General features: G+C 41.4%; 1 protein-coding gene across 4 annotated transcripts in view; it reads left to right on the top strand.

Moving 5' to 3' along the window:
- Positions 1-25,750, top strand: part of DST (dystonin) — a 436,322-nt gene that overhangs the window by 59,686 nt on the left and 350,886 nt on the right. The window lies entirely within an intron of this gene.

The raw sequence follows: 25,750 nt of genomic DNA on the forward strand, positions 1-25,750 counted from the left end.
TATTTTCAAATAGTATTAAAAACCATAGATAAACCCCAAACCTTTTTGCCATGCATTTTATTGATCTTCTATTTCTGTGGCAGAGCACTTAGGAAGTAGCAAGTCTTTCTACCCTATTGCTCACTCAGGTGAACCTGTTCCTTATAACAACTCTCATGCCTGAGAAGAATTTATGTGTTTGGTATGGGGGTGGAGTAAGGGGAAATAAAAACTTTAGAGTACTTAAAAATAATCAGGCACACTGTCTCTATTCCTGTTACATTGTACTGATTACAATTTTTAAACAACTTTTTTTATATATATATATATATATATTTTATTGATTTTTTACAGAGAGGAAGGGAGAGGGACAGAGAGTTAGAAACATTGATGAGAGAGAGAAACATCGATCAGCTGCCTCCTGCACACCCCCTACTGGGGATGTGCCTGCAACCAAGGTACATGCCCTTGACCGGAATCGAACCTGGGACCTTTCAGTCCGCAGGTCGACGCTCTATCCACAGAGCCAAACCGGTTATGGCAGATTACAATTTTTAAAAAAATATATTTTATTGATTTTTTACAGAGAGGAAGGGAGAGGGACAGAGAGTTAGAAACATCGATGAGAGAGAAACATCGATCAGCTGCCTCCTGCACACTCCCCACTGGGGATGTGCCTGCAACCAAGGTACATGCCCTTGACTGGAATCGAACCTGGGACCTTTCAGTCCGCAGGCCGATGCTCTATCCACTGAGCCAAACCGGTTAGGGCTGATTACAGTTTTTTTGCACACTGCAACAGCATCCTGTACGTTTTCTCATGGCTTAGAATTCAGACTTTCTCACGGTGGTGAAAGAATATGTGATTGACAGTTGCTAGCACTCCCACATCATTACCCAGGCTATAGCTTGCTCCCCCTGTTGGCAAAACCTTGGCCCAAGAGTTTCCGTCTTATCACTCTGGGGCTCCCACCACCACAAGTAAATGAATGATTGAACCTGAGAATTTTGACTCAGAAGTTGGAGGACAGACAGACTTAGCACAGATGATTGGTGGTCCTATTCTCTGAAATGGTGGACACTGAGGAAGAAACAGGTTTTGGGGGCTGGAAATCACATTTCCAATTTGAATATATTCAGTTTGACATATCTATTAGATATCCCAGTGTCTGGATTTCATGGAAGACATAGTCTGGGTTGGGAGTCATTTGCACATTGATATTATCAAATCCATGACATGGGGTGGGATGACCAGGAAGTGAATATTGAGAGAGAAAAGAAGAACGTTGGGAACTGAGCCTTGGATTCCCCAGTGTTGACAGGTTGGAAAGACGACTGAGGTTCCCTTATAACTTCCAACTGTTCCCTCAGCAATGCAGCTGCCTTCAGCAGATATGGGTCCAGGCCTTTTGACTTTCATTTAAGGATATTCATCTTAGGCCAAGAAAAGACAACTCTGGTCGAAACTACAGAAAGTAGCAGAAAATGATTTTCTAACATAATAATTTCTTTTTCCTGTTCTTTCTACTCCTAAACCACTTCCTTGGCCTCACCCTTCTTTTCCTTCTCTTTTTGGATTTTGCTTTTGAATTTTGGGAAATTTCCCCACTTTTCTGATTGCAGTTCAGATCATTATAGGCTGCAAAATATTTTGGAATATTGCATAGTTTTTATTTTTAAAAATTAATAGTAATAGGATTTCAGGTCATTTTTGTACTTGGAAGCCTGCAGTGTAGGAAAGACTAACTACACATCCTTGATTTTGTTGATATACAGTAGGATGTTTCTCTGTTCCTTTCCTGCTTAGATTATTAAAAGGCCTTCCCTTCCCTTTCCTTTTCAAACATGTAGGACCAGGCGGCTTTATTTGAAAAACCTCAGGATACTTCCCTTTCTATGGAAAGTTTGACTATACAGCTTGTACCTTATTTTGACTTAATTAATCATCAAATACAGAGCTCCTAAAGGAAATGTTTGTTTCCTTTTCATCTTTGGAATTCTAGAGGATGAATTGAATTAATAAAGTCAAATTTCTTTTGCTAACTGCCCCAAAAAGATTTATTGAACTGTGTTCATTCAACTTACTGGGTCTTTACTACACACGTTGCTATGCCTCCCTTAGTGAACCTTTTTTTTTAAAAAATATATTTTTATTGTGTGTGTTTTTTTAGAGAAAGAGGAAGGGAGAAAGATAGAGATAGAAACATTGATGAGAGAGAAACACATTGATTGGCTGCCTCCTGCATGCCCCCTATTGGGGATTGAGTCTGCAACCTGGTCATGTGCCCCAACTGGGAATTGAACCCATGACCTCTTGGTTCTTTCCTGGGTAGACGCTCAGCTGCTGAGCCACAATGGTCAGGCTCCCTTATTGAATCTTACAAAAGATTTCATTTGTTATAAACTAGAGGACTGGTGCATGAAATTCATGCACGGATAGGACCCTAGGCCTAGCTGGTGATCAGGGCCAATTGAGGCCTTCTGGCTGCTGGCCAGGGCCTTCCTTCGTTCTGTGTGGCCCCCTGGTGGTCAGAGCACATCATAGCGAGTGATCGAACTCCCAGTCTTCCAGTTGAACTCCCAAGGGGACACTTTGCATATTAGCCTTTTATATATAGAGATTTGGTATCAATATATATACAGAAACTTGCAAAGTAGGTGGACTATATTAAATGAGCAGTGCTAATATACAGTTAGTTTCTCAAACAGTTTATGAAACCAAGATTAACTTGGTAAAGGGATTCAGGGGTTCTGCTTGGAGAAATATAAGCACATCTTTCTAGCTCCTGAACCTCTTCAAGGTCAGCATTTTGACTGCTTGTTATTCATCTTGTCTTCTTGTACTCAGGGTCCTCCCTTAAATTCTTTAAACTCCAAGTAAGGAAACTTAAATAAAACTTTTAGATAGACACTTACAATTCATGGACAACAGAGGATGAAAGAACTGAAAAGAAAGGCCCTTCAAAGGTGTTTGGGTTTATTACTTTGCCTCTCACCAGAACAGTCTTTAAATTGTTCCAGGAGGATGGATATAAATTCTTTTATTTTTATATTTATTTTAAAATATATTTTATTGATCCCTCACAGAGAGGAAGGGAGAGGGATAGAGTTAGAAACATCGATCAGCTGCCTCCTGCACACTCCCCACTGGGGATGTGCCCGCAACCAAGGTACATGCCCTTGACCAGAATCGAACCTGGGACCCTTGAGTCCCCAGGCTGATGTTCTATCCACTGAGCCAAACCGGTTAGGGCTAAATTCTTTTATTTTAAAGGACACAGGCATAGTTTCCCTTGGAATTCTGGTTGACCTTTAACAGCTGTCTTTGCCTCAGATGACTTCTTGATCTTTGCCCTAAATCCTTGGGTTTCAATTTAAGACCATTTCCTGTTGTATTTATTATCTGTGAAGAGGATAAAGCTTAGCTCCTCTGCTACTGTGTTACTATCAGTCCTTATGAAATCAAAATGTTGAAGTTTGAGGGAATCTTAGAGTTTATCTGATTCAATATTCTCCTAATGCTAGTCTTTATTGCTTGAGTACCTTTAGTGATAAGATCTCCCATTGTTAGCCCTAGCTGGTTTGACTCAGTGGATGGAGCATCAGCCTTCGGACTGAAGGGTCCTGGGTTTGATTCCAGGTCAGGGCACACACCTGGGTTGCGCACTCAATCCCTAGTAGGGGGGCGTGCAGGAGGCAGCCAATCAGTGATTCCCTCTCATCATTGATGTTTCTTTCTTTTTTTTTTTTTTTAAATCCTCACCCGAGGATATTTTTCTGTTGATTTTTAGAGAGAGTGGAAGAGAGAGGGAAAGACAGAAAGAAACATCGGTATGAGAGAAACACATCAATTGGTTTTGGTTGCCTCCTGCATGTGCCCCAATCAGGGCCTGGGCCGAGGAGGAGCCTGCAATCAAGATATGTGCCCTTGACCAGAATCAAACCCGGGACCCTACGGTTCATAGGTTGATGCTCTATCTACTGAGCCAAACCGGATAGGGGATAGGTCCACCGTTGATCTCTCTCTCTCTCTGTCTCTCTCTCTCTGTCTCTCTCTCTCTCTCTCTCTCTCTGTCTCTCTCTCTCTCTCTTCCTCTTCCTCTCTGAAATCACTAAAAATATATTTAAAAAATCTCCCATTGCTAGATATCTCTCATTATTAGTAAGTTAATTGTTCTTGAGAATAAAAAAGCTTTTTCTTCACTAGGCTCATGCTTCCATTTCTCTGGACCTTTTCTCCTACATGTAATTCTCCATTTTTCCAAACATCACCTATGTGGCACTCCTCTACAGCAAGGATCTGTCTGATTTCTCAATAGTGCCTCTTTTGTTGTTGTTGTGACATAATGAAGTGAGATTTAAGAAAACCAAACTATGAAAACTGAACATATCCAAACAGCATTCAGTTTGTGTGACGGCAGTTGAGAGGTCAGTTCTGGAAATGACAGCAGTACTTCAGGAAAATTACTGCTGTGTAGTAGCACTTTGTAGTTAAGTAGAACTTCATATTTTTAAAAGTATGCTCATATTCATGATCTCATTTAATCTGCACAACCAACTTGTGCATTGGGGAGGGTATATATTATTAATCCAATTTGACAAAACTGTGTCTCAGTTAGTAAGGGACTGACCCAAGGTCATAAGTCCAGATGGAGGCAGACATCCACCACCCTTGCAATCTATTTGGGAGATCTCTCACTCAGATAACACCTGGGGAAGTGGGTGAGAGATTTCAGGGACAAGAATGGAGATTCCAGTAGCCTGGAGGAATTATTCATTTTTCTCAACCTGACTCATTCCCAGGGAGTAGCTGTATATCTTTGAGAGCTGCTCACAGCCTGCCTTATCTAGACTGGCCACCCTAGAGTATTCATGTATTGGCAAGTCCACTTTAATCTGACCCTATTAAGTGCATGCTGCTCAATTATCAAATGTAAAGTGGGTTCTCAACTCTGATGCTGGGGAATGTCACTGACTTACCACCATTGACACCCCCTGTCCCCACTACATACCAATTGCATCACTAGGATGGAAGAAGATCAGATACCTAATTTGATTTGGTGTTAAAATTAGGTTTAAATACTCTTGTGCAATATTACTGGGAATGTAAAATCATGTAGCTGTTATGTAAACCAGTATGTCACTTCCTCAAAAAATAAAAATGGATTTACCACAAGATCCAACAATCCCACCTCTGGATGTATACCCAAAGGAACTGAAAGCAGGGTCTTGAAGAGATATTTGTATACCTATTTTCATAGTAGCATTATCACATTAGCCAAAAGGTAGAGGAAACCCAAGTGTCCATTGATGGATGAATGAATAAACCAAGTCTGATCTACACAGATGGTGGAATATTATTCAACCTTAAGAAGGAGGGAAATTCTGACATGTGCTACAATATGGATGGACCTTGAGGACATTATACTAAACTAGAGGCCCGGTGCACGGATTCGTCCTAGGCACAGATTTGTCTAGGTCAGGGGTGGGCAAACTTTTTGACTTGAGGGCCACAATGGGTTCTTAAACTGGACCGGAGGGCCGGAACAAAAGCATGGATGGAGTGTTTGTGTGAACTAATATAAATTCAAAGTAAACATCATTACATAAAAGGGTACGGTCTTTTTTTTTTTTAGTTTTATTCATTTCAAACGGGCCGGATCCGGCCCGCGGGCCGTAGTTTGCCCATGGCTGGTCTAGGGTGTGTCTGACCTGTCTCGCCCAGTTTCTATCGGCCGAACCCCAGCAGCAAGGTAACCTACTGGTCAGAGCATCTGCCCCCTGGTGGTCAGTGCGCACCATAGTGACTGGTCAAACAAACAGTCAGACACTTAGCATATTAGGCTTTTATTATATAGGACTAGAGGCCTGGTGCACAAAAATTTGTGCACTCAGGGGGGTGGGATCCCTCAGCCCGGCCTGTGCCCTCTCGCAGTCTGGGACCCCTCAGGGGATGACCACCTGCTGGCTTAGGCCTGCTCTCCGGGGGATTGGGCCTAAACTGGCAGTCAGACATCCCTCTGGCAGCCCGGCAGCCCTCGGGGGATGTCCACTTGCCAGCCAGGAGCAGACCTAAGCTGCAGTTGGACATCCTGAGCACTGCTGAGGAGGCAGGAGAGGCTCCCACCACCACCGCTGTACTGGCAGCCATCAGCCTGGCTTGTGGCTGAGCAGAGCTCCCCCATGTGGGAGCACACTGACCACCAGAGGGCAGCTCCTGCATTGAGCGTCTGCCCCCTGGTGGTCAGTGTGTGTCATAGTGACCAGTCATTCCCAGTCCTTCTGCTGTTAGGGTCAGTTTTCATATTACCCTTTTACTGTATAGGATAGAGGCCTGGTGCGCGGGTGGGGGCCAGCTGGTTTGCCCTGAAGGGCGTTCCGGATCAGGGTGGGGGTCCCGCTTGGGTGCCTGGCCAGTCTGGGTGAGGGGCTGATGGCTGTTTGCAGCTGGTCACACTGCCTTCAGGGTGGGGGTCCCCACTGGGGTGCCTGGCCAGTCTGGGTGAGGGGCTGAGGGCCGTTTTCAGGCTGGCCTGCGACTGAAGCTCCCAGCCTCTCCCTTTTTTCCTTTTTTTTTTTAATTCTGGGATTTATTTACCTTCTATAATTGAAAGTCTGTTGTCATCACTGGCGCTCCCAGCTCTGAGGCCGCGGCTGGCTGAAAGCAGGTATCTGGGATTTGTTTAGCTTCTATAATTGAAACTTTGTTGCTTTTGGAGCTGTTGCTTTTGGAGCTTAGAGCAGGCCATGGCAGGTGGGGAACCTTGGCTTCCTCCATCACTGGAGCAAGCAAACCTCCTGCTCGCTTCAGCTTCATGGCTGCTGGTCGCCATCTTTGTTGGCAGTTAATTTGCATATCACCCTGATTAGCCAATGGGAAGCGTAGTGGAGGTATGGTTAATTACCCTTTTTGTCTTTTATTAGATAGGATGATATAAGCCAGTCACAAAAAAGGACAAATACTGTATGATTCTGCTTCTGTGAGGTCCTTAGAGTAGCAAAATCATAGAAACAATACTAGAATGGTGGTTACCAAGGGCTGATGGGAGGAGGAAATGGGGAGTATAGAATTTTAGTTTTGTAAGATGAAAAGAGTTCTGGAAATTGTTTGCACAATGTACAGTGTAAATGTACTTAATACTACTGAACTGTACACTTAAAAAAAGGTAAATTTTATGTTCTGTATATTTTACCAAAATTAAAAAGAAATTGTTTTAACAACCACTGCAGCCACAGAGGCAGAAGAATAACAAGAAAGGTTCATAGAATAAGGACCCAAATGTTAAGAATATACTTTTAGCTTATTTTAAGTAAAACTTTCATGAAGTATGAGAGGCACAACATAAACAAGAGGTAATTATGAGTAGCAAATGCTAAGAAAATAACTAAATTACTTGTACACAGAGTGTGGGCATGACTGTTGGTTGAATGAATATCAGATGCCAAGACATGTTTCATATGAATGAGATGACAGTGGTATCATTATTCTTATAAAAGAGAAACTACTAGGAATGTAGACTCTTAGTTGAGGTTTTAAGCGCTATTGTCTCTATATTGTATTTGCATATGAATCAAAACATTCTAGAATAAACATTCTAGAATACTGATCTAAAACAATGTAAACTTGCATATTAATTGCAAAGACTGTATTATTTCATGCCTTTATAGTAATGAAATAATAAGGTCCCTGGGATTTGCTTCAAAATAATCCAGGGGGGAAGAGGAGGAAATGTGGGTAGGAATATAGTCCAAACAACACCGACCAGGATTTGGTAATTTTTGAAGCCGGATGATGTGTGAATGGTAGTTCTTTATACTTTTCTATTGTAAAAGCTTGAAATTGTCCCTAATAAAAGGTTTAAGACATTGAAGAAAAAAAAAGAAACAGATTTTTGTTGAAATTTATGTCATCAACACTTTGCTTCATCAAGTCCCTTTTCTGGCTTTTGTTTTTCATAGATTGGTCTAATTTTTTGCTAATAATTTTTCAGATTTCAGATATTCACCATTAGAAGGTGTTTAGAAAGGCAGAAGGAAGGGGACAATATTCCAATGGCTACCTTTGGATACTTTTAATTCCCTTTTCTTTTAACAAAGGACTATTCACTTATTTGTTAGCTTTTTACTTAGAACATTTTATAATACCATGCTGGTGCATTTAAAATTTAAAATGTAAACAAATAATGTGAAACAGACAAGGCTGATTTTTTGTTCTTTGTAGATTTGTTGATATGAAAATAGAATTATTATTGAAACAAAATTGACCCCAAGGGCAATATGCCATCACATTGCTTGACATTGTCTTGCTGAATCTGTTGATATCTAGTCTTACACTTCTTTTTTATTGTTGACAGTATTATAGATGTCCCCCATTCCCACCTAGCCTTTGTTCCCCTCCACCCAGTCCCCTCCCCTCCCCAGGCCTTCACCACACTATTGTCTGTGTCCATGAACTACGCATATATGCATATATGTTCTTTGGTTAGCCTCTAAGTAGAATTCTTATATTCCAGCAGTACTTTTTTCCTCCAGCACATTACACTTAAATCTTTGCACAGAACTCATGAAATTTTGATGATGACTGAAATGCAAGCTATTGAATACTTGCCTAATTGATCTGAGCTCATCTTTAATATTGACATCACATTCCATTATGTAACTTGATTCAGGAAATGGTTTTTTCAGAGGTAGGTTGTTTCTTTCATTTTGCTGCTCATACTTCAACTTTTCTGTTGCTAAATAGGGGGATGAGATGATGATTTGCACATTTCTACCTGTTTAAAACTTATTTAAGAAGACCTGAGACTGTCATTAGTTAGGGTGTTTTGAAATTATCTGTGAATTTTATTTATATATTAGCCCTATTAGAAATGGGCATCAATAATTGAGAACGAATTATAGTTTTTAGCTGCTTTGCCAAATGGAAAAAACATTGCTCTGTTTACCTTCACTAAAATTGGACAACTAGGCACGGGTCTTTAAGAAGCAATAGGATTTTTACAGGATATGTGCTCTCATGCTAGTAATTTTTATAACTTGCAGCCGCAGAAAAATACCTATTTTTAAATAGCAAGCATAAGTGTTGGAAATGAGCTTCTTTCTCTTAGCTGTCAGGATAACCATTTCCCTTGAACTGTGATTGCAGTCAGTTGTGACATATCACTTTCAGCCCTTTCTCCTTCTGCATTCCAAGAAGATTGAGCATTATTGAGCATAAACCTTTTTCCCAAGAGTTCAGAACGGCCAAAATTGTACATTGAACCTGAGCATATACCTTAAAGTGGAGTTCCATGTGCTTATTGAGCTCTTTGGAATTATAAAGATGATAGAAAAGTAATTAGCTAAGGTTCTTGGCACATTTTTCCATTCTTTTGTTTGGTAGTTGTTTGTTTTGTCTCTGTGAAACAGAAGAAGATTAGCCTCCCATTTTAATAGAGTATGAACTACAGTTAGTTAGACTTAATTTCTTCCACTGAAGACAAATTTTAGGTATTTATGATTTTCACCAATAAAGAAAAACCACTTGCATTAAATATCTGACTATTTTCAGGCTTAAAAGTCTGAGTATGGTTGCAGAATGTTAGAATTCTAAAAACCTAAATATAAAAATAAACTGTTGGTCCGACAGTGGGAGGTGAAGTGGGAAGATGAATCACTTTGATATCAAGCATTGTTTGATTCTTTTGTCAGTTACTTAGTGTATGCTTTATTTTCTTAGTTATTTTCACTGCTTCTTTTCATTTCCCTAGGTATAGGTAATTTTGAGGAAGAGAATATGTTATATTGCTAGGCATTAAGAAGTATTACATTAGTTGATACTTTAAAATACCTTTTATGCTAAATGTGGAACCAGATAAGCTGAAAAACAAAACAGAAATATACTGAAATTGACCAAAGTCATTCTTCATTGCAGTTCTGTCACTTATTCTGATTTTAATAATGAGAAGAATTGTGTCACCTTACAAGAAAGAGAGTTTGCTTTGTGTTCTAAATTTTAACCCTAGGGAATTGTGGCATTTCAATAAATTTTTAATAATGACTCTTTGGTCTACTTTTATTTTTTTGAATAGTTACTGCTTAGCTCTCATGGAGTAAGAGAAGTTGTAAGTGGAGAAATCCATGGAGAAAAGGAAAATCATAGGCTCAGTTATTGTGGCCAATTGCCAAGTTAGATTGTATTTTAGCTCTCCAGAAGTACCTTTCTTGATACTTTTTTGAATGTTATCTATTCATCATGGAAACAGAAATCAAAAGGTTTTTTTTTTGTTGTTGTTGTTAATCCTCACCTCAGGATATTCTTTCGATAGATTTTTAGGTAGAGTGGAAGGGATGGGGAGAAACAGAGAGAGAGAAAAACATCAACATGAGAGAGACACATGGATTGGATGCCTCCCACAGGTGCCCCAACCCTGGCCGGGGACTGAGTCAGCAACTGAGGTACGTGCCCTTGACCAGAATGGAACTATGACCCTTCAGTCCTCAGGCCAATGCTCTAACCCAGAGGTCCTCAAACTTTTTAAACAGGGGGCCAGTTCACTGTTCCTCAGACCGTTGGAGGGCCGGACTATAGTTTAAAAAAAAACTATGAACAAATTCCTATGCACACTGCACATATCTTATTTTGAAGTAAAAAAACAAAACGGGAACAAATATAATATTTGTATTTGCATGTGGCCCCTGGGCTGTAGTTTGAGGACCCCTGCTCTAACCACTGAGAAAAACCAGCTAGGACAAACGTTTTTTTATATTATATGATATAAGAGCACCTGGGTTAGTAATGGGCTGGTCCTAGTTTAATTTTGCTTGAGCTAAGACTTAAACTTTTCAGCAAACATAAACGGTGGGAGAGTGTATTCTGGTGCCATACAGCCTTTGTAAGTGTACATTCGGTCTTTGGCACTTACTAGCTCAGTGCCTTTGGCACAGTGAGTTATTCAGCTTCACTATGGCTAAGATTCCTCAATTGTAGAGAGTGCATCATTACTTTATAATGATATTGTGAAGATTCATCTTTTTATAGTGCTCAAAACCGCATTTGGCACAGAGTGAGTGCTATACCTGTTTACTATTATTATTTAACAATCTATGTGCGGGATAGGGTTCTAGATGTACTGAAAATATGGAGGTGAATAGCATAAGATCTTAGGGATTTTGCAGTCTTGTGGAAGTGAACAAGTAGATGGTTACAATGTAGGGTGATAGAGGTGCTCTAAGGGAATATTAGAGTCACTTAGCTCAAAGTAGGAAGTTCAGAGAAGGCTTCCTGAAAGAAGTGGTTGCTGGGCTGAGTATTGAAGGACTAAGAAGAAATGGGGGAAAGCCTTCCAAGCAGAAAGAGTAGGATGTCCTAAAGGAGGAGGGGGGAGGCGAGAGGGGGGGGGGGAGAGAGAGAGAGAGAGAGAGAGAGAGAGAGAGAGAGAGAGAGAGAGAGAGAGATCCGTCCTTTTGGGGAAATAGAAAGAGTTCCTAAGGAACCTGGCATAGAGTATGAGGCTGGTGATAAGTAAGGTCACAAAGGTCTCTGTTTTCTATGCCAAAGAGTTTGGACTTTTATCCCTTGGCATTAGGGGACCCTGAAGAACCATGGATAAGGGGGCATTGGGATGGGAATTTGAGTTTAGAAAGATTAGTGTTGTGCCAGTGTAGCAACTGAATTGAAAGAGTACAGGTTAGAGTGCAGAGACTAATGCTATGGTCCAAGCAAGAAATGAATAGGCCTGAATTAAGATAGTAATAATGTAGGTGAAAAGAGAGGAATTAATTTGAGAACTATAAAGGATTAGAATAAACATAGCTCAGTAACAAATAATGTGTGGGGTGAGGAAAAAGGGAGAAATGTATATTTTTTAAAATTATTTTTTTGCCAAAACCGGTTTGGCTCAGTGGATAGAGCGTCGGCCTGCGGACTGCAAGGTCCCAGGTTTGATTCCGGTCAAGGGCATGTACCTGGGTTGCAGGCACATCCCCAGTGGGGGATGTGCAGGAGGCAGCTGATCGATGTTTCTCTCTCATCGATGTTTCTAACTCTATCTCTTTCCCTTCCTCTCTGTAAAAAATCAATAAAATATATTTTAAAAAATTATTTTTTTAATTTAAATTCTTTGTTGTTTAAAGTATTACATATGTCTCCTTTATCCCCCATTGACCTCTCCCTGGTTACTCCCACTCCCCAGTAGATGGCCTCACCCCCCTATTGTCTGTGTCCATTGGTTATGCTCATATGCATGCATACAAGTCCTTTGGTTGATCTCTTACCGCCCTCCCCACCCCACACCTTCCCTCTGAGGTTTGAAGATCTGATTGATACTTCTATGTCTCTGAATCTATTGTTGTTCATCAATTCATGTTGTTCATTATATCCCATAAATGAGTGAGCCCATGTGATATTTACCTTTCTCCGACTGGCTTATTTCACTTAGCATAATGTTCTCCAAAGTCCATCCATGCTCTTTCGAATGGTAAGAGTTCTTTCTTTTTTTTATAGCAGCATAATATTCCATTGTGTAGAAGTTCCACAGTCATTTTTTAAGTATATATATATTTTGTTTCTAGTTTTATTTAATCTAGAGAATTTTAGAGTCTGTCACTAAATGGGAACACAGCAAGATGAGAGGAACAGGGTGTGGTGTAGGGGAAGGGGAAGATATGTTGGTATTTGTATGTATTGATTTTGAAGTGCCTGTGAGACATCCAAGGAGTGATGTCTAGAAAGCAGTTGGATATTAGAATACAGAATTCACTGGAAGAGACAAAGTTGGCAAAATAGTTTTGGTAGTCAGCAGCACATAGAATGCTATTAAAGCAATGAGATGAATGAAACTAGTCAGGGAGAGCCTCTAGCATGAGAAAGGAAGATGAGATCCTAGAAAATATGCTGAGATTCCAGAAAATAATGTATGAGTGTTAAATGGTGGGAGATTGGGGGGCAGGAGGTAGGGGGGTAAGAGATCAACCAAAGGACTTGTATGCATGCATATAAGCATAACCAATGGACATAAGACACTGGGGGATAGGGGAGGCTAGGGGACTGTCTAGGGCGGGGGGGAAAAATGGACACATATGTAATACCCTTTGTATTACTTTAAGCAATAAAAAGAAAAAGAAAAGAAAAGCTTTATTAATTAACAACAACAACAACAAAAGAATCAAACAAACAGAAGCAATCAGAGAGGAAAACCAGGGCAGAATGGTGTCACAGAAGCAAGAGAAGAGGAATTCCAAGAAAGGAGTGGTAATGATACATAATATTGCCAAGAAATCAAGAATGGTGAATTTTGCTCTGAATTTTAAGCAACAAAAAGGAAATTGATATTTTGGGAAGAGGAAAGGATAGATGTATAACGTTGGGTAGAAATCATAGGGTTGAAGAGTATATAGGGTTTTTTTTATTTCAAGACAGCAAATAAAAACTTTTTAATTTCTGACTCTTGCCACAAAAGTACTCTAAAACCAACAAGAGAATAAGAAACTAAAAGACAAAGTCAATTTTTGAAGAAAGTGAGAGAATTTGTCACCAGGAACCACAATACATGAAGAGGAACGCAAATGGAGAAAGGTAAATGACCTAGCCAAGAAGAGGAAGTGTTTACAGAGACTAACCATTGCCCGCTCCCCAGCACCCCAGACACGGTCAGGAATAGGCATCACCAGGCTGTGTTGCAGGCAGAAATGAGATGAGGACTGAAAATAGGAATTGTTTTTAAAAGCCTTCATAAGGAGCATTTGACCAGACACCTTCAGTACTCAGTCAGACATCGTCTTCCTAAGTCATACTTTCCCTGGCTTTATTTGAGAATGTTCCAGTCAGACTGCCTTATCTTTGTCTTCTGTCCCCACCCAGGTATATGGCCTTCAAGGGGTCTGTATTGGTGCTTTGCTTCTCCATCTTTCTTGCTTTTGAGGCATTTCCTTATTTTCCTGCCAATGCACGGATGCATTAAAACACACACACACACACACACACACACACACACACACACACACACACGTGTTGTTATTTCATCCAGCATTTTTAGATATTGTGTAGTAGGAAGGCTTGTTAGGATGTCAAATATGCAATATAGCTGAGAAGCCCTGGTCTTGTTTTTGTAAGATTAAAGAGGTTCCCCAAACTGGTTCTTCTCAGATCAGAGCTACATGTGCTCCTAGGGCCCTTGAGAGTTAACAATTCTGCACATCATTGTCACAATACACTCCCACCCTCCCCCAATCAGGGAACCAAGACATGACTTCTAATTTTCCTTTGTATATAATTTTATTTCTACATAGGGCTGTGCAGTAGTACATTGAGCCAACTGTTTCTTATCTCTAGTCTTAAAGCAAATGACACAGCGCCTTCATTTCCTGCAGATGGTAGGACTCATGCTCACGCAGGGCATTGAGAAGTACTCTAGTGACGCACTTATTTCAAGTCTCATACTTCAGTACATATTTGTTACTTCAGCTAAGCCAAGTCAGTTTTCTGATTGCACAATGTTTTGTTATAACTTGGAGTTGAACATAAAACTTCAAATAGAGAAAATATCGATGCATTGTTTTTATGACAAATAATCTAGATAAATTATAAAATAGCTTTGGGAGAGGGAAGGGGATGTAGTTTGTTTATTTATTTATTATTGATTTATTAGAGAGAAAGGAAGGGAAAGGGAGAGAGAGAAACATCAATGGCAGAGCAAAACACTGATTGGCTGCTTCCTGCACACCCCCTGCTGGGGATCAAGCCCGAAACCTGGGCATGTGGCCTGACCAGGAATCGAACCAGCAACCTTTTGATGCAAAGATGGATGATGCCCAACCAACTGAGCCACATCAGCTAGTGTGGGATGTAGTTTTTAAAAACAACTGGTTGTAATGTGTCCTAAAGCTTAAATTTTCATCTAGAAATTCTTTAAACGTCATGATAAACTTTATTCTAATTCACTCTAATAAGAGAAGAATTTCTAGAATTTCTAGTTTGTGAATATACACAAATCAGTTTATTTGACTCAAAATCAGAGCAAAGGTCACTTGTATACACTCACCCCCTTTTGGTACAGATATTTTAGAGCACAGTTAGGCAGTATCTTTCAATTATAAAAAACAAGTTATTTTATTTATTAGTTTTAATAATTATTTTAATATTTTATTTTAAGAAGTTATTTTATTTACTAATTTCCAATAAATTTAAAAAACATTATTAATTTTTACTTTTTGGTTTTGGTAATCAACAACTCTAAAAAATGTTATATTCCAACACACATCTTTTTTTTCTAGAGGGGCAATGAGGAGAATAGGAGGAGATATTTTCTGTTTTCTTTCTTACATATCTCTAATTTCTTAGGTTTTGAACTTAGTCCAGGATAAACATATAAACAGGCATTGCGTAAGTTGTAAGACAAAATATTAAAGATGCTGGAATTTGGGCATTAAGAAAGCTTTAGAGATGATGGATGGACTCGATTACAATTTAGGAATCTCAAAAATTATGCAGCCTGAGCTATCACTTTGAGGAAACGAAGTGACCCACACGAGTGACCTGAGATTCCACACATCATAACCCTTTACTTCCAGAGTCACAGCTGGAAACACCCCCTCCTAGTTGAACACACTCGTTACTGTGTTGTATGCTTCCCTCTCTCTATGCCATGTTTAGCAAAGCATTTTAATTTTTTATATAAATTTAAAAATACTTATGTATTGTAAAATGAACTGACCCCCTCCCATGTTTAAAGTTAATTTAGGAAACCCAAACATATTACATTAAATCTATTACAGAATAGATTTTGGAATTTATGGGACTATTAAGCAGGCAGCATAGATTTCTTAAGTTTATTTCTATAACATGTGTAATCACCATGACTCCAGACAAATTTGTCTGTTTATTAGAGAAAAGAATCAGGAAGTCTGAGATGTAGACAGTTCAGGATACCAGGGAAGTGAAAAAAAGCCTCTTCTGAGCCCAGAATGCTGCTTTTTATAAACAAAGGACTATCATTTCCTGTTTCTTAATCCTATTAAAACTCCTTTGAAACTTCAGCAGCTCTCTGTAGCTCTAGAGATAACCATAAAAAAGTAAAAGCATACAAGAAAAGACGTTCTAAAGACACATATTTCACGTCCACAGCATTTTTATTGTTGCTAACTAATGATAATAATAATGGTAGCTGGTATTTCTTAAGCACTTCCTGTGAGCCAGGCACTGTGCTAGGCAATGGGCATTAGCTCAATCCTAACAGCTACTCTAGGAAGTAGATTTCCTTTATAGATTAGAAAACCAAAGCTCAGAAAGGTTAAGTAGCTTGTCCACAGGCAAGAAGCTAATAAGGAGTGAAGGTGGGCTATGAAACAGTGATCTGCCAGACCCCAGGGCCACGTCCGTTCTCTGTTGTCTCTCCAGTTAGCTTGCTGAGAACAGTTTCATTTCTGGTGTATGTTCAGGCAAGTTTTACTGCGGCTTGTGAAACCAGGTTAATGCTTAAAACCTCTTTTTCCAAGACAAGCTTCAGGATAATATGACAGGCAGTGATTGGGGTGAAGGAGAAGAAGAAGGAACGAATGAATATTTACTGAAGGAGATCGGTATTTGCGGAGTACTGACTGTGTGTTAGGCAGTGCAGACTCATGTTTCCATTCTACAAATACTTACTGAGTGCCTGTGGTGGGTTTGTCCCTGTGTTAGGAACGGGAGCTACAGCCCTGAGCAAAACAGAGTCCCTGCACTCCCGACCTGGTTATTCAGGGGGAGACAGACAGCACACAGATTAACATGTAAATATATATCATGTCGCCCTAAACAGTTTGGCTCAGTGGATAGAGCATCGACCTGCGGACTGAAGGGACCCAGGTTCGATTCCGGTCAAGGACACATGCCCAGGTTGTAGGCTGGGTCCCCAGTAGGGGGTGTGCAGGAGAGAGCCAATCAATGATTCTCTCTTATTGTTGATGTTTCTATCTCTCTCTCACTCTCCCGTCCTCTCTGAAATCAATAAAAAAATAAATAAAAAGAAAATAAATATGTAACATGTCAGGTGGGGTAAGTGCTTTGGAGAAAATTGAATCAGGTGAAGGGGTATAGAATGATGGGGTGGGTGTTAGGTCTGATGGAATAATTGAATGGACACACACCTGCCCGGGAACTGACCTTTAAATCACTTCCCAACAGACATTCCCTGTTGCTTAACACTTGCTAAGACCACATTCCACTTGCTAAGACCATTGTCTTTCCCCTCAGGTCCCTCCCAGAGAATTCTCTGCCCAGAAAAAGCCCGCCTAGAGTCCTTTAAAACTCTGACTCCCAGTCCCTGGATCCCGGCACCATTTGGGGGCTCAGCCCATCTGGTATCAGATGACCTAATAAATTCATAATTCTTTGCCCCCTTTGGCCTTGTGTGTTCCTCCTTTGGCAACCCTCACAGCGGGGATAATAGTACATAAGGTTGTTTGGGAAGAACTTTATTTAAAAAGGTGACATTTGAGCCTGGCCGGCGTGGCTCAGTGGTTGAGCATCAACCTATGAACCAGGAGGTCAAGGTTTGATTTCTGGTTCAGGCACATGCTCAGGTTGTGGGCTCGATCCCCAGTGTGGGGTGTGCAGGGAGCAGCCAATTAATGATTCTCTCTCATCATTGATGTTTCATCTCTCTCTCCCTCTCCCTTCCTTTCTGAAATATATATATATATTATTTTTTTATTTTTAAAGGTGACATTTGAGCAGGCATCGAAAGACAGCTCATTAGGCCTTGTGGGCTATGGTACAGCCTTAGGATTTTACCCTGAATGAAGATGGAAGCTCCTTTAGCATTTTTGAGCACAGGCATGATATACTCTGCCTTGTTCTTTTAAAGACTCAATCTAGCTTCTGTGTGGAGAATAGATCGTTGAGGGACAAGGGGAACATGTGACTGAGAATAAGAAGTCACTGTCATATGTTCAATATCTACTATGCATTTTTGTGTAGACACTTCTAATCGTTTCAGGAATCCAACTGAATTAAGTTAGCCCTGTGCACATGATAGGACTAAAAAGCTCCTAGAGGCTTAGAAATTTGCCTAATGACCCGCAACTATGACTTTAGGAACTTGCTATCAGATTGACAGTTTTGGTGCAGCTCTTCAAAATGACAGCTGCCATTTAGGGTGTCCTCACGTAGGCCAGATCTGGTTCTAAGTGGAGGATTACACGAGTGGGATTCCTCTGTAACTAGTGGGAGTGGGGTTCTTGGGGCCCCACGGGAGGATAAGATGTGGCAAAAGGCTTTATTTTCATGGAGTTCCATTCCTTGGGTTGTAGAATCCCAGGCTCCTTAACCCAGCCCTGAACAAGGTGCACCTGGGGCTTTAGAAGAGCTAAAAGCAAACCCAGTGTCCAGAGCTTCCCTTCCATGGTGGAGTTGAGTCCAGCAGAGCTTCAGGCTAGATCCAGTCCATCAGACCATGGTGTGGGCCCCACGTGGCTGTGAGCCACGTGGGTGAACACAGGGGAGCCGCCTCCTGCACCAGGAGTCAGGCGGGAGCAGAGAAACAGAAAGAGAGAGAGACACCTTTGTTCAGGAGCTTAAATATCAAATCTCCCCGTGCTTGCAGTGGCCATGCCTAGTATGGCCATTGACTCAGTCACTCAGACCTTATTGGGCATGTGTCTGTTGTCCAGTCCCTTCCCCCTGCGATTTGCAGGGAACAGACCTGGAGAGTGCTCACTGCAGCCTCCTGGCAAAGCTGTATAAACGGCATGCCTATACTCTCTAGTCGCCCCTTTGCTTCTTTCCTGTTATTAATAACGAGGTTATTACAATGGTATCACCTTGAATATATCACTCTTATATAACAGCTCTGAGAGGTAGGTATTATTTCCACTAGGAATCCAAGGTTCATGGAAGTTGTAACTTAATGACTTGCAACAAGACCCCATAGGTAGTAAGCGGCAGAACTGGGAATCGAAACCTGATCTGTGGACCTCCCACTTAATTATGGTGTAAGACAAAGAATTTACAACATTGCGAACAATTTGACTCTTCCTCCCCTTTCTGCCTTTCCCCCCTTGGCTTTGATTGCTTCCAGGTGATCCATACCACCCTTTTGGGAAGAAATTGCCTGATAAGTTACTAATAGTTTAGGATGCCTATGTAGATTTTACTATCCCTCCTATAAGTATGTGTATTTCACAGGCTTATCAAAGGGAGAGGAACACCAAAAGTGACTCCCTAATATTTGGTAGGATCTTCTGACTCTATCAGAGCCCATGAAAGTGTGTTCTCCCTGGAGAATCAGGAAGGCAGGGGAGGACACAAGGTTATCTGTCTTTATAATCAACAGAGTGGTGGGGAGGAGCTGTACTCCCAGCGTGTCAATCTCAAAGGCTAACACGGGCCAAGTAAACGAGGCATGCGGCCCGTGAGTCAGGAGTTCGACATGCTTGCTGTACTCTGAACTAGGGAAATAAGAGGAGAGGATCATCACAGTCAAATTACAAGCATGTACCCTGGGCAGTATTTCTCTTGAGTAGCAGCATGAGTTAGGGCCAGGCTTGTTTCTGTTTGTTCAGAGACTCATTGGCTCCTTGAATCTCTGACAGTCTGAACTGGCTCTAGGAAAATTGTGAGGGAGACAACGTTTATCATGCTTTGCCTCTACAAACCTCTTTCCATTACACTACATAGTGTATGAATTACAGCAGTTGTTTCTACTTCCCTGACATGTAGAACCTCACTGCTCCCTCTTCCTGTTTTCAAAATATTTCTTCGGGATGCAGTCTGATGGCCTTATTCACATTGAGGTATAAATGACTGATGTCACTTACTACTTTATATCTATTAGAAGCTTGAAAAGAAATAAAAAGCTTTAAGCCAAAAGAATGAATCTTTATTACTGGAATTTTAGGCACCCGTGTGCAGATGATGTGAAGGGAGGTGAACATTTTTTTTTTAAGTCCTCAAAATGATACACTTTTTGGTAATATAACTATATTCACTGATATTTTAAGTATTCACTGGTTTTCATTTTTATCTTTTCATCTTAGAATGAAATGCTATAAAAATGTTTTGAGGACTGCCCAGCTGGTGTGGCTCAATGGTTGAGCATCAACTTATGAACCAGGAAGTTATGGTTCTATTCCCAGTCAGGGCACATGCCAGGGTTGCAGGCTTGATCCCCAGTAGGGAGCATGTAGAAGGCAGCTGATTGATGATTCTCTCTCATCATTGATGTTTCTCTTTCTCTCTCCCTCTCTTTTCTTCTCTGAAATCAATAAAAACATATTTTTAAAAATGTTTTGAGTATTATGTGCCTGACAGGCCTATTAGATGCTTTCCATACATTATGTCAGTTTGATATTGTGTAACATCCTGTGAAGTAAGTGCAATTATCCACATTTAGAATATGGGCAAATCAGAGGTGAAATAACTTGCTCATGGTAGTGCGGGTGCTGAGGAATGGAGCTGGAGGAAACACTGTGGCCTCTCACTCACCCTGAGAAAGTCCTGCATGGTCTTTCTTCCCATTACATTATATAGTGTATGAATGACAGCAGTTGTTTCTACTTCTCTGACATGTAGTAAAGGTGACTTCTAAAACTCTTAAAGTAATATTGTGACCAGTTGTAATTGTCAGGGTTCTCCAGAGAAACAGAGCCAAGAAGACAGACAGACACACACACACACACACACACACACACACACACACACATTTACTTTAAGAATTTGGCTCATGTGATTGTGGGGCGCACAAATCCAAAATCTGTAGGGCAGGTCTGCAGGCTAGAAATTCAGGTAAGAGTTGATGTTCAATCTTGATTTCACTAGGCCTCAGGTTGGACATGCAGTTAGGGTTTTGCCTAAAACTGGGTGCCATAGCCCTGCCAAGTTGACACGTAGAATTAACCATCAAAGCAATAAACAATGATTTTCACTGAACAGATTTTTGAAGGTACCTGTCTTCTTCACCTGCTAGCTTTCCAGCTGGGTCCTGTGCTGTGGATGGATACAGACATAGAACTAAGTCAGGAGGAAATGAAGCAGGTGCGAGGGAACAGCTATTGGTTTATTCCGTTTGTGTGTGTGTTTGTGTGTGGGTGTGTTTCCGATATAAGTCATCTTATTGTTTTCTGGACGTGGATATGCATTTAAAAAAATTCTTATTGTTTCATGTTGTTGTTGGAGGAAGTTATCGGATTAGCTGGGAAAGCAGCAGTTGAGAAAGGGAGGAGAGAAAAACCCTTAAGCAATGTTTCAGGATCTAGAGTACAACTGGGAAAGTCAGGCGTTTGGAATTCACATAAACCAAAAGTGTACAGTATGACTAAGGAGGAGAAGGGTGGGCTGCAAAGCCAGAGCATAGGATTATAACTGATAAGGGAGCCCTGCGGTGACAGAATGAATGAATTTGCTTTATAAGTCCAGTGGGAAGAGTTTACCTATTTTTCTTTACTTAACAAATGTTTTATTTATTTTATGTTATTATTTACTAGAGGCCCGGTGCACAGATTCGTGCACATTGAAAGGAAGTTAATTAGAAGGTGGCTGGCAGGGTGGGACTGGGCAAGAGGGGCCAGACATCCCTGAGGGGTCCTGGAGTGAGAGAGGGCACTCTGCAAAGTTGCTGTCGCTCAGCAGCTCCTGCATTAAGCATCTGCCCCTTGGTGGTGAGTGAGTGTCATATTCAGCTGGTCGCTTAGCCTTTTATATATATAGATTTACTAGAGGCCTGGTACATGAAATTCATGCATGGGTAGGCTCCCTAGGTCTGGGTGGCGATCAGGGCCGATTTGGGCCTTCCAGCTGCTGGCCAGGGCCTGCCTTCCCTGGCTGCCAGCTGCCAGCTGGGGCCTTCCTTCATTCCACACCACTCCCTGGTGGTCAGCGCCTGTCATAGTGAGCGATCGAACTCCCAGTCTCCCAATGGAACTCCTGAGGAGACACTTTGCATATTAGCCTTTTACATATATAGATTTATAAAGTGAAGGGTGGCAACTTCTTTTTTTTAAAAAAAAATATTTTTATTGATTTCAGAGAGGAAGTGAGAGGGGGAGAGAGATAGAAATATCAATGATGAGAGAGAATCATTGATTGGCTGCCTCCTGCACTCCTCCTACTGGAGATTGAGCCCTGACCAGGATTTGAAAGTAGATAAATAGTGGCAAGTAAGCAAGTCCACATAGTGAGTTGTAATCTTAATCTATAAACTCTGGTGTAAGATGCATCACAACTTAGATTCTGACTCCCAGTCTCCCAGGCCTGGTGCTTCTCACTTCCTCCATCTCAAGAGTTCCGTTAAGGTTCTGGGGTCTTATAAGAGCCAAAGTGTCAGGAAATGAGAGGGAGCATTGGTGCCTCCAGGTTATGCAGACACATCCCATGACTGCTCCATAGGGCCTTTCAGGCTGCTCTTACTCTCAGGACACAGGGATCTTTGAAAAGCACCTTTATCTATGCCCCCCTAGACACACCAGGCACCCATCTCTCTCAGGTCTTCTGGGATTCACCAAGTCCCCTGCTCCAGGACCCACAGATGCTCTCTCTCACCCAGAGAGGGGGGGCGGGGGGGCCCTTTGTAAGTTGGGAGAGTCTAGTTCTCCAGAGCCCTCTTCCCTTTTCTATAGCCTTAGCCTCAACAGTGTTAGGTTTGTGGAAAATAAAAGGCAGGTATGCTTGCAGCCTATTTCTGCTTCCTGCCCTGACATGTAACGTTCCCTAGGGATAAAGCAAGGAAGGGACAGGGCTTACTTTATCTGAGAGAGAGATCTACTACAAGGACACAATGAAGCGGGAGGTAGCTCTTACTATAGATGTAGGGGGCATTGGGTCACATAATGTTGTGGATGGATCCAAGTGCTCTAAGACTGGCATGTGCAGCAGATCTTAGGGAAAACCCCAGTGTTAGTTAATGGCATTTGTAAACGCACTTGACATCTATTCCCCAGAGGGGAGGCTGCAATTGAACTGGTTGCCACCATCCAGGAGAAAGCAGCCAGCTGGGCAGTTTTCCACCAAATCAACTCAGAGGTGGTGGCCCTCCTTGCATCCAGGAACTGCTCCCTGGTGCCAATCAGTTATGGCTGTGGTTGCAAGGTTATTTCCACTTCACACATGCGGAACAAGCCCTGTTTTCCTCTGAAGGGGGCAATGGAAGCGCCAGGCACTTCAGGTTTCATGGACTTCGCTTCAATGCAATAATAAACACTGTTTTTAATAATGAAAAAGTAATTCTTCCACTTGATTAAAGTAGTAATTGAAGTGAGAAAACGATATAAATGCTATTATCAAAAGCAATTTTCTGAAGTCTCATGAATGAAGACAAGTAATGAAAATGAAGGGATAAAGACACAACTCCGCTTATGTTTCAACAGGGAAGAGTTAAATGTAATTGCTTTTTTAAGGTAACGTGCTTATCTATAAGTTTTTGTTATTGTTGTCTCCAACAATGGATTTAAAAGAAAAGAACAACTAAGGTTAAAAGCAAAAAAGAAAGAAAGAGGAATGTATTGGAAAGATACAAGGGTGTTTCCAAAAAGTTGAAGATTCAGTAACCAAGCTTTGGAAGGATAGATATGGGAACTACACTGGCCTTGTCTCCCGAGAGCCACTAATAGTGTGACCCACTTCCAATAGCTTCTAGTCTCTGTGTTTCTGTTTGTTGTTTCATATTTCTTGGAGTGACAATCATATTAGTTCAACTGGAGTTAGTCATCTACCCTTGAGTCATACAAGTGTGAATAGGTAATACCACTTAATGCTGAAATTTACTTAATGCTTTCTACCTTTTGGGCATTGCTCTTAGCACTTTGCAAGTATTTTATTTATTCCCCCATAACAATCCTGTGTCTTACATACTACTTATTATGTTTCCCATTTCTCAGATCAGAAAACCAAAGCCCAGAGAGGCCAAGCAGTTTTCCAAGATCATACAGCTTTTATCCAACATTTAATCTTTGGCATGACATGCACATATTTTCAACTTTATAACTAGGTAGAATAGATGGTAGTTGCAGTTTGGTGTCTGCAAACATCTTGTGTTTTTACCTTAGGGCCCACATGAGTGCTCATAGATATCTTCTTTCCAAGAGAGGTCAGAGCCATCTCCCAGCTGTCTGAAGTCCTTGACCGCAAAGCCGCCTCCGTGATCTAGATAAGAGCAGAGACACATGTGGGGAGCAGGGTTGACCACGGGTAGAGGCAGGAGCAAAAGAGCAGGAATGAACAGCAGTGGGGATGGGTGGGTGGTTCAGCTGGATACATGGAAAACATGAGCCAGCGTTTTCTGAGTCACACAGTTCAGTTTCATTTCCTGAGCATTTGAAATGTTAACCAGGGTCCTTGAGATAGAGCCAAATCCACGGAACAGATGGAGAGATCAGCACTTGGACATCAGGAGGAACATGGCATCACCTAATTCCGTTTGGCACTCATTTAACTGAGATCTTGGGGTAGCCTTCTTCTTTTTGTTTGGTTTTGTTCCTTTCCCTCTAGCTTTCTTCTCTTTATTTTTTAAACGACCCCCCCATTAACCCCCCCCCCCCTTCAGCCTCCTTCCTTTACTCTGAAAGCAACATTATTGCCCATTCTTTAATTGATGCCAGAGCCCCAAACTCATTTGCCTACAGGGGCAGGTATCATAAATGAATGAAGTGGGCCAGGCAAGGACTGTGTCAGACCAGAAAGCAGATGCCCTTTCTAAATAGGGGAAACTCATACTAGGCCCAGTATCCACATCTGAATTTTAATGTAAAATTCCCAATTTTTAAATGTTTGCCATTCATTAGTTTTGTTGTTGTTTTTTTTAAATGGGCAGGGCACATCTACAGGATGGCTCTACCAGCAGTCAAGTTTTGGATATGGTACTGTTTGAGGAGTCAAGGAGGTGGGGAACACCTCTATTGCCGGGAGCTGGTCCATCCTTGCTGTTTCAAGGAACCTGGAATATATGGCATACTGTTCTTAATATGTTTGCTCACCTTCTTGGCACTATGTGTTTTAACCAAAGTCACCTCTCTGAGAAAGGTTGTTTCCCCAGGTAGGGATTTTCCCCTGAAGTTAGGGAGGGAATAAAACCCCTTAACTAAGTGCCAGGCGGGTAATTAATCACTTTAACTACAAACAATCATGCTTAAGCTACATAATCTTTACTCCCTGGAATGGAGATAAGAAATGCCCTAACCTTTGGAATAGAGATTGATAGGATTGGAATCAACTGGTATAAATACAGATGTAACAAGACAACAGGACACAGAACCTAGACACAGAACCTAGACACAGAACTTAGAGACAGAACCTAGAGAGGGAACATGGAGAAAGATCCTGGACAGAAACTGGCAACAGAACCTAGAGACAGAACCTAGCGAGAGAACCTGGCTGAAGAACCTAGAGACAGAACCTGGCTACAGAACCTGGATAGAACATGGCAAGGGAATCTGACTAGAACCTGGTGACTGAACTGACAAAAGAACCTGGACAGAACCTGGCTGGAGAACCTAGCGAGGGAGCATGGCTACAGAACCTGGCTGGAGAACCTGGAGAACCTGGCTGGAGAATCTAGCAAGAGAACATGGACACAGAACTTGGCTGGAGATTGTGGCTAGAGATCCTGGCAAGGCTGCTGATAACTGAATGCTGTCTCCGTGTCATTCCTTCTTCGCCGACTCCATCCACACCTTTGGGGACCCCTGGACCTGCTGGGGTTGGACCCCAGCACTCTATCTCCATCCTGTCTTCCAATGGGACTACAGATGCTCCAGTCGATTTCTTCCTCCTAGTTGACTTTATACTGGAAACCACATTTTATGTATATCTTTATATTATTCCACT

Source organism: Myotis myotis, unplaced genomic scaffold, assembly GCF_014108235.1.
Source record: "Myotis myotis isolate mMyoMyo1 unplaced genomic scaffold, mMyoMyo1.p scaffold_m19_p_7, whole genome shotgun sequence".
Lineage (NCBI taxonomy): Eukaryota > Metazoa > Chordata > Mammalia > Chiroptera > Vespertilionidae > Myotis > Myotis myotis.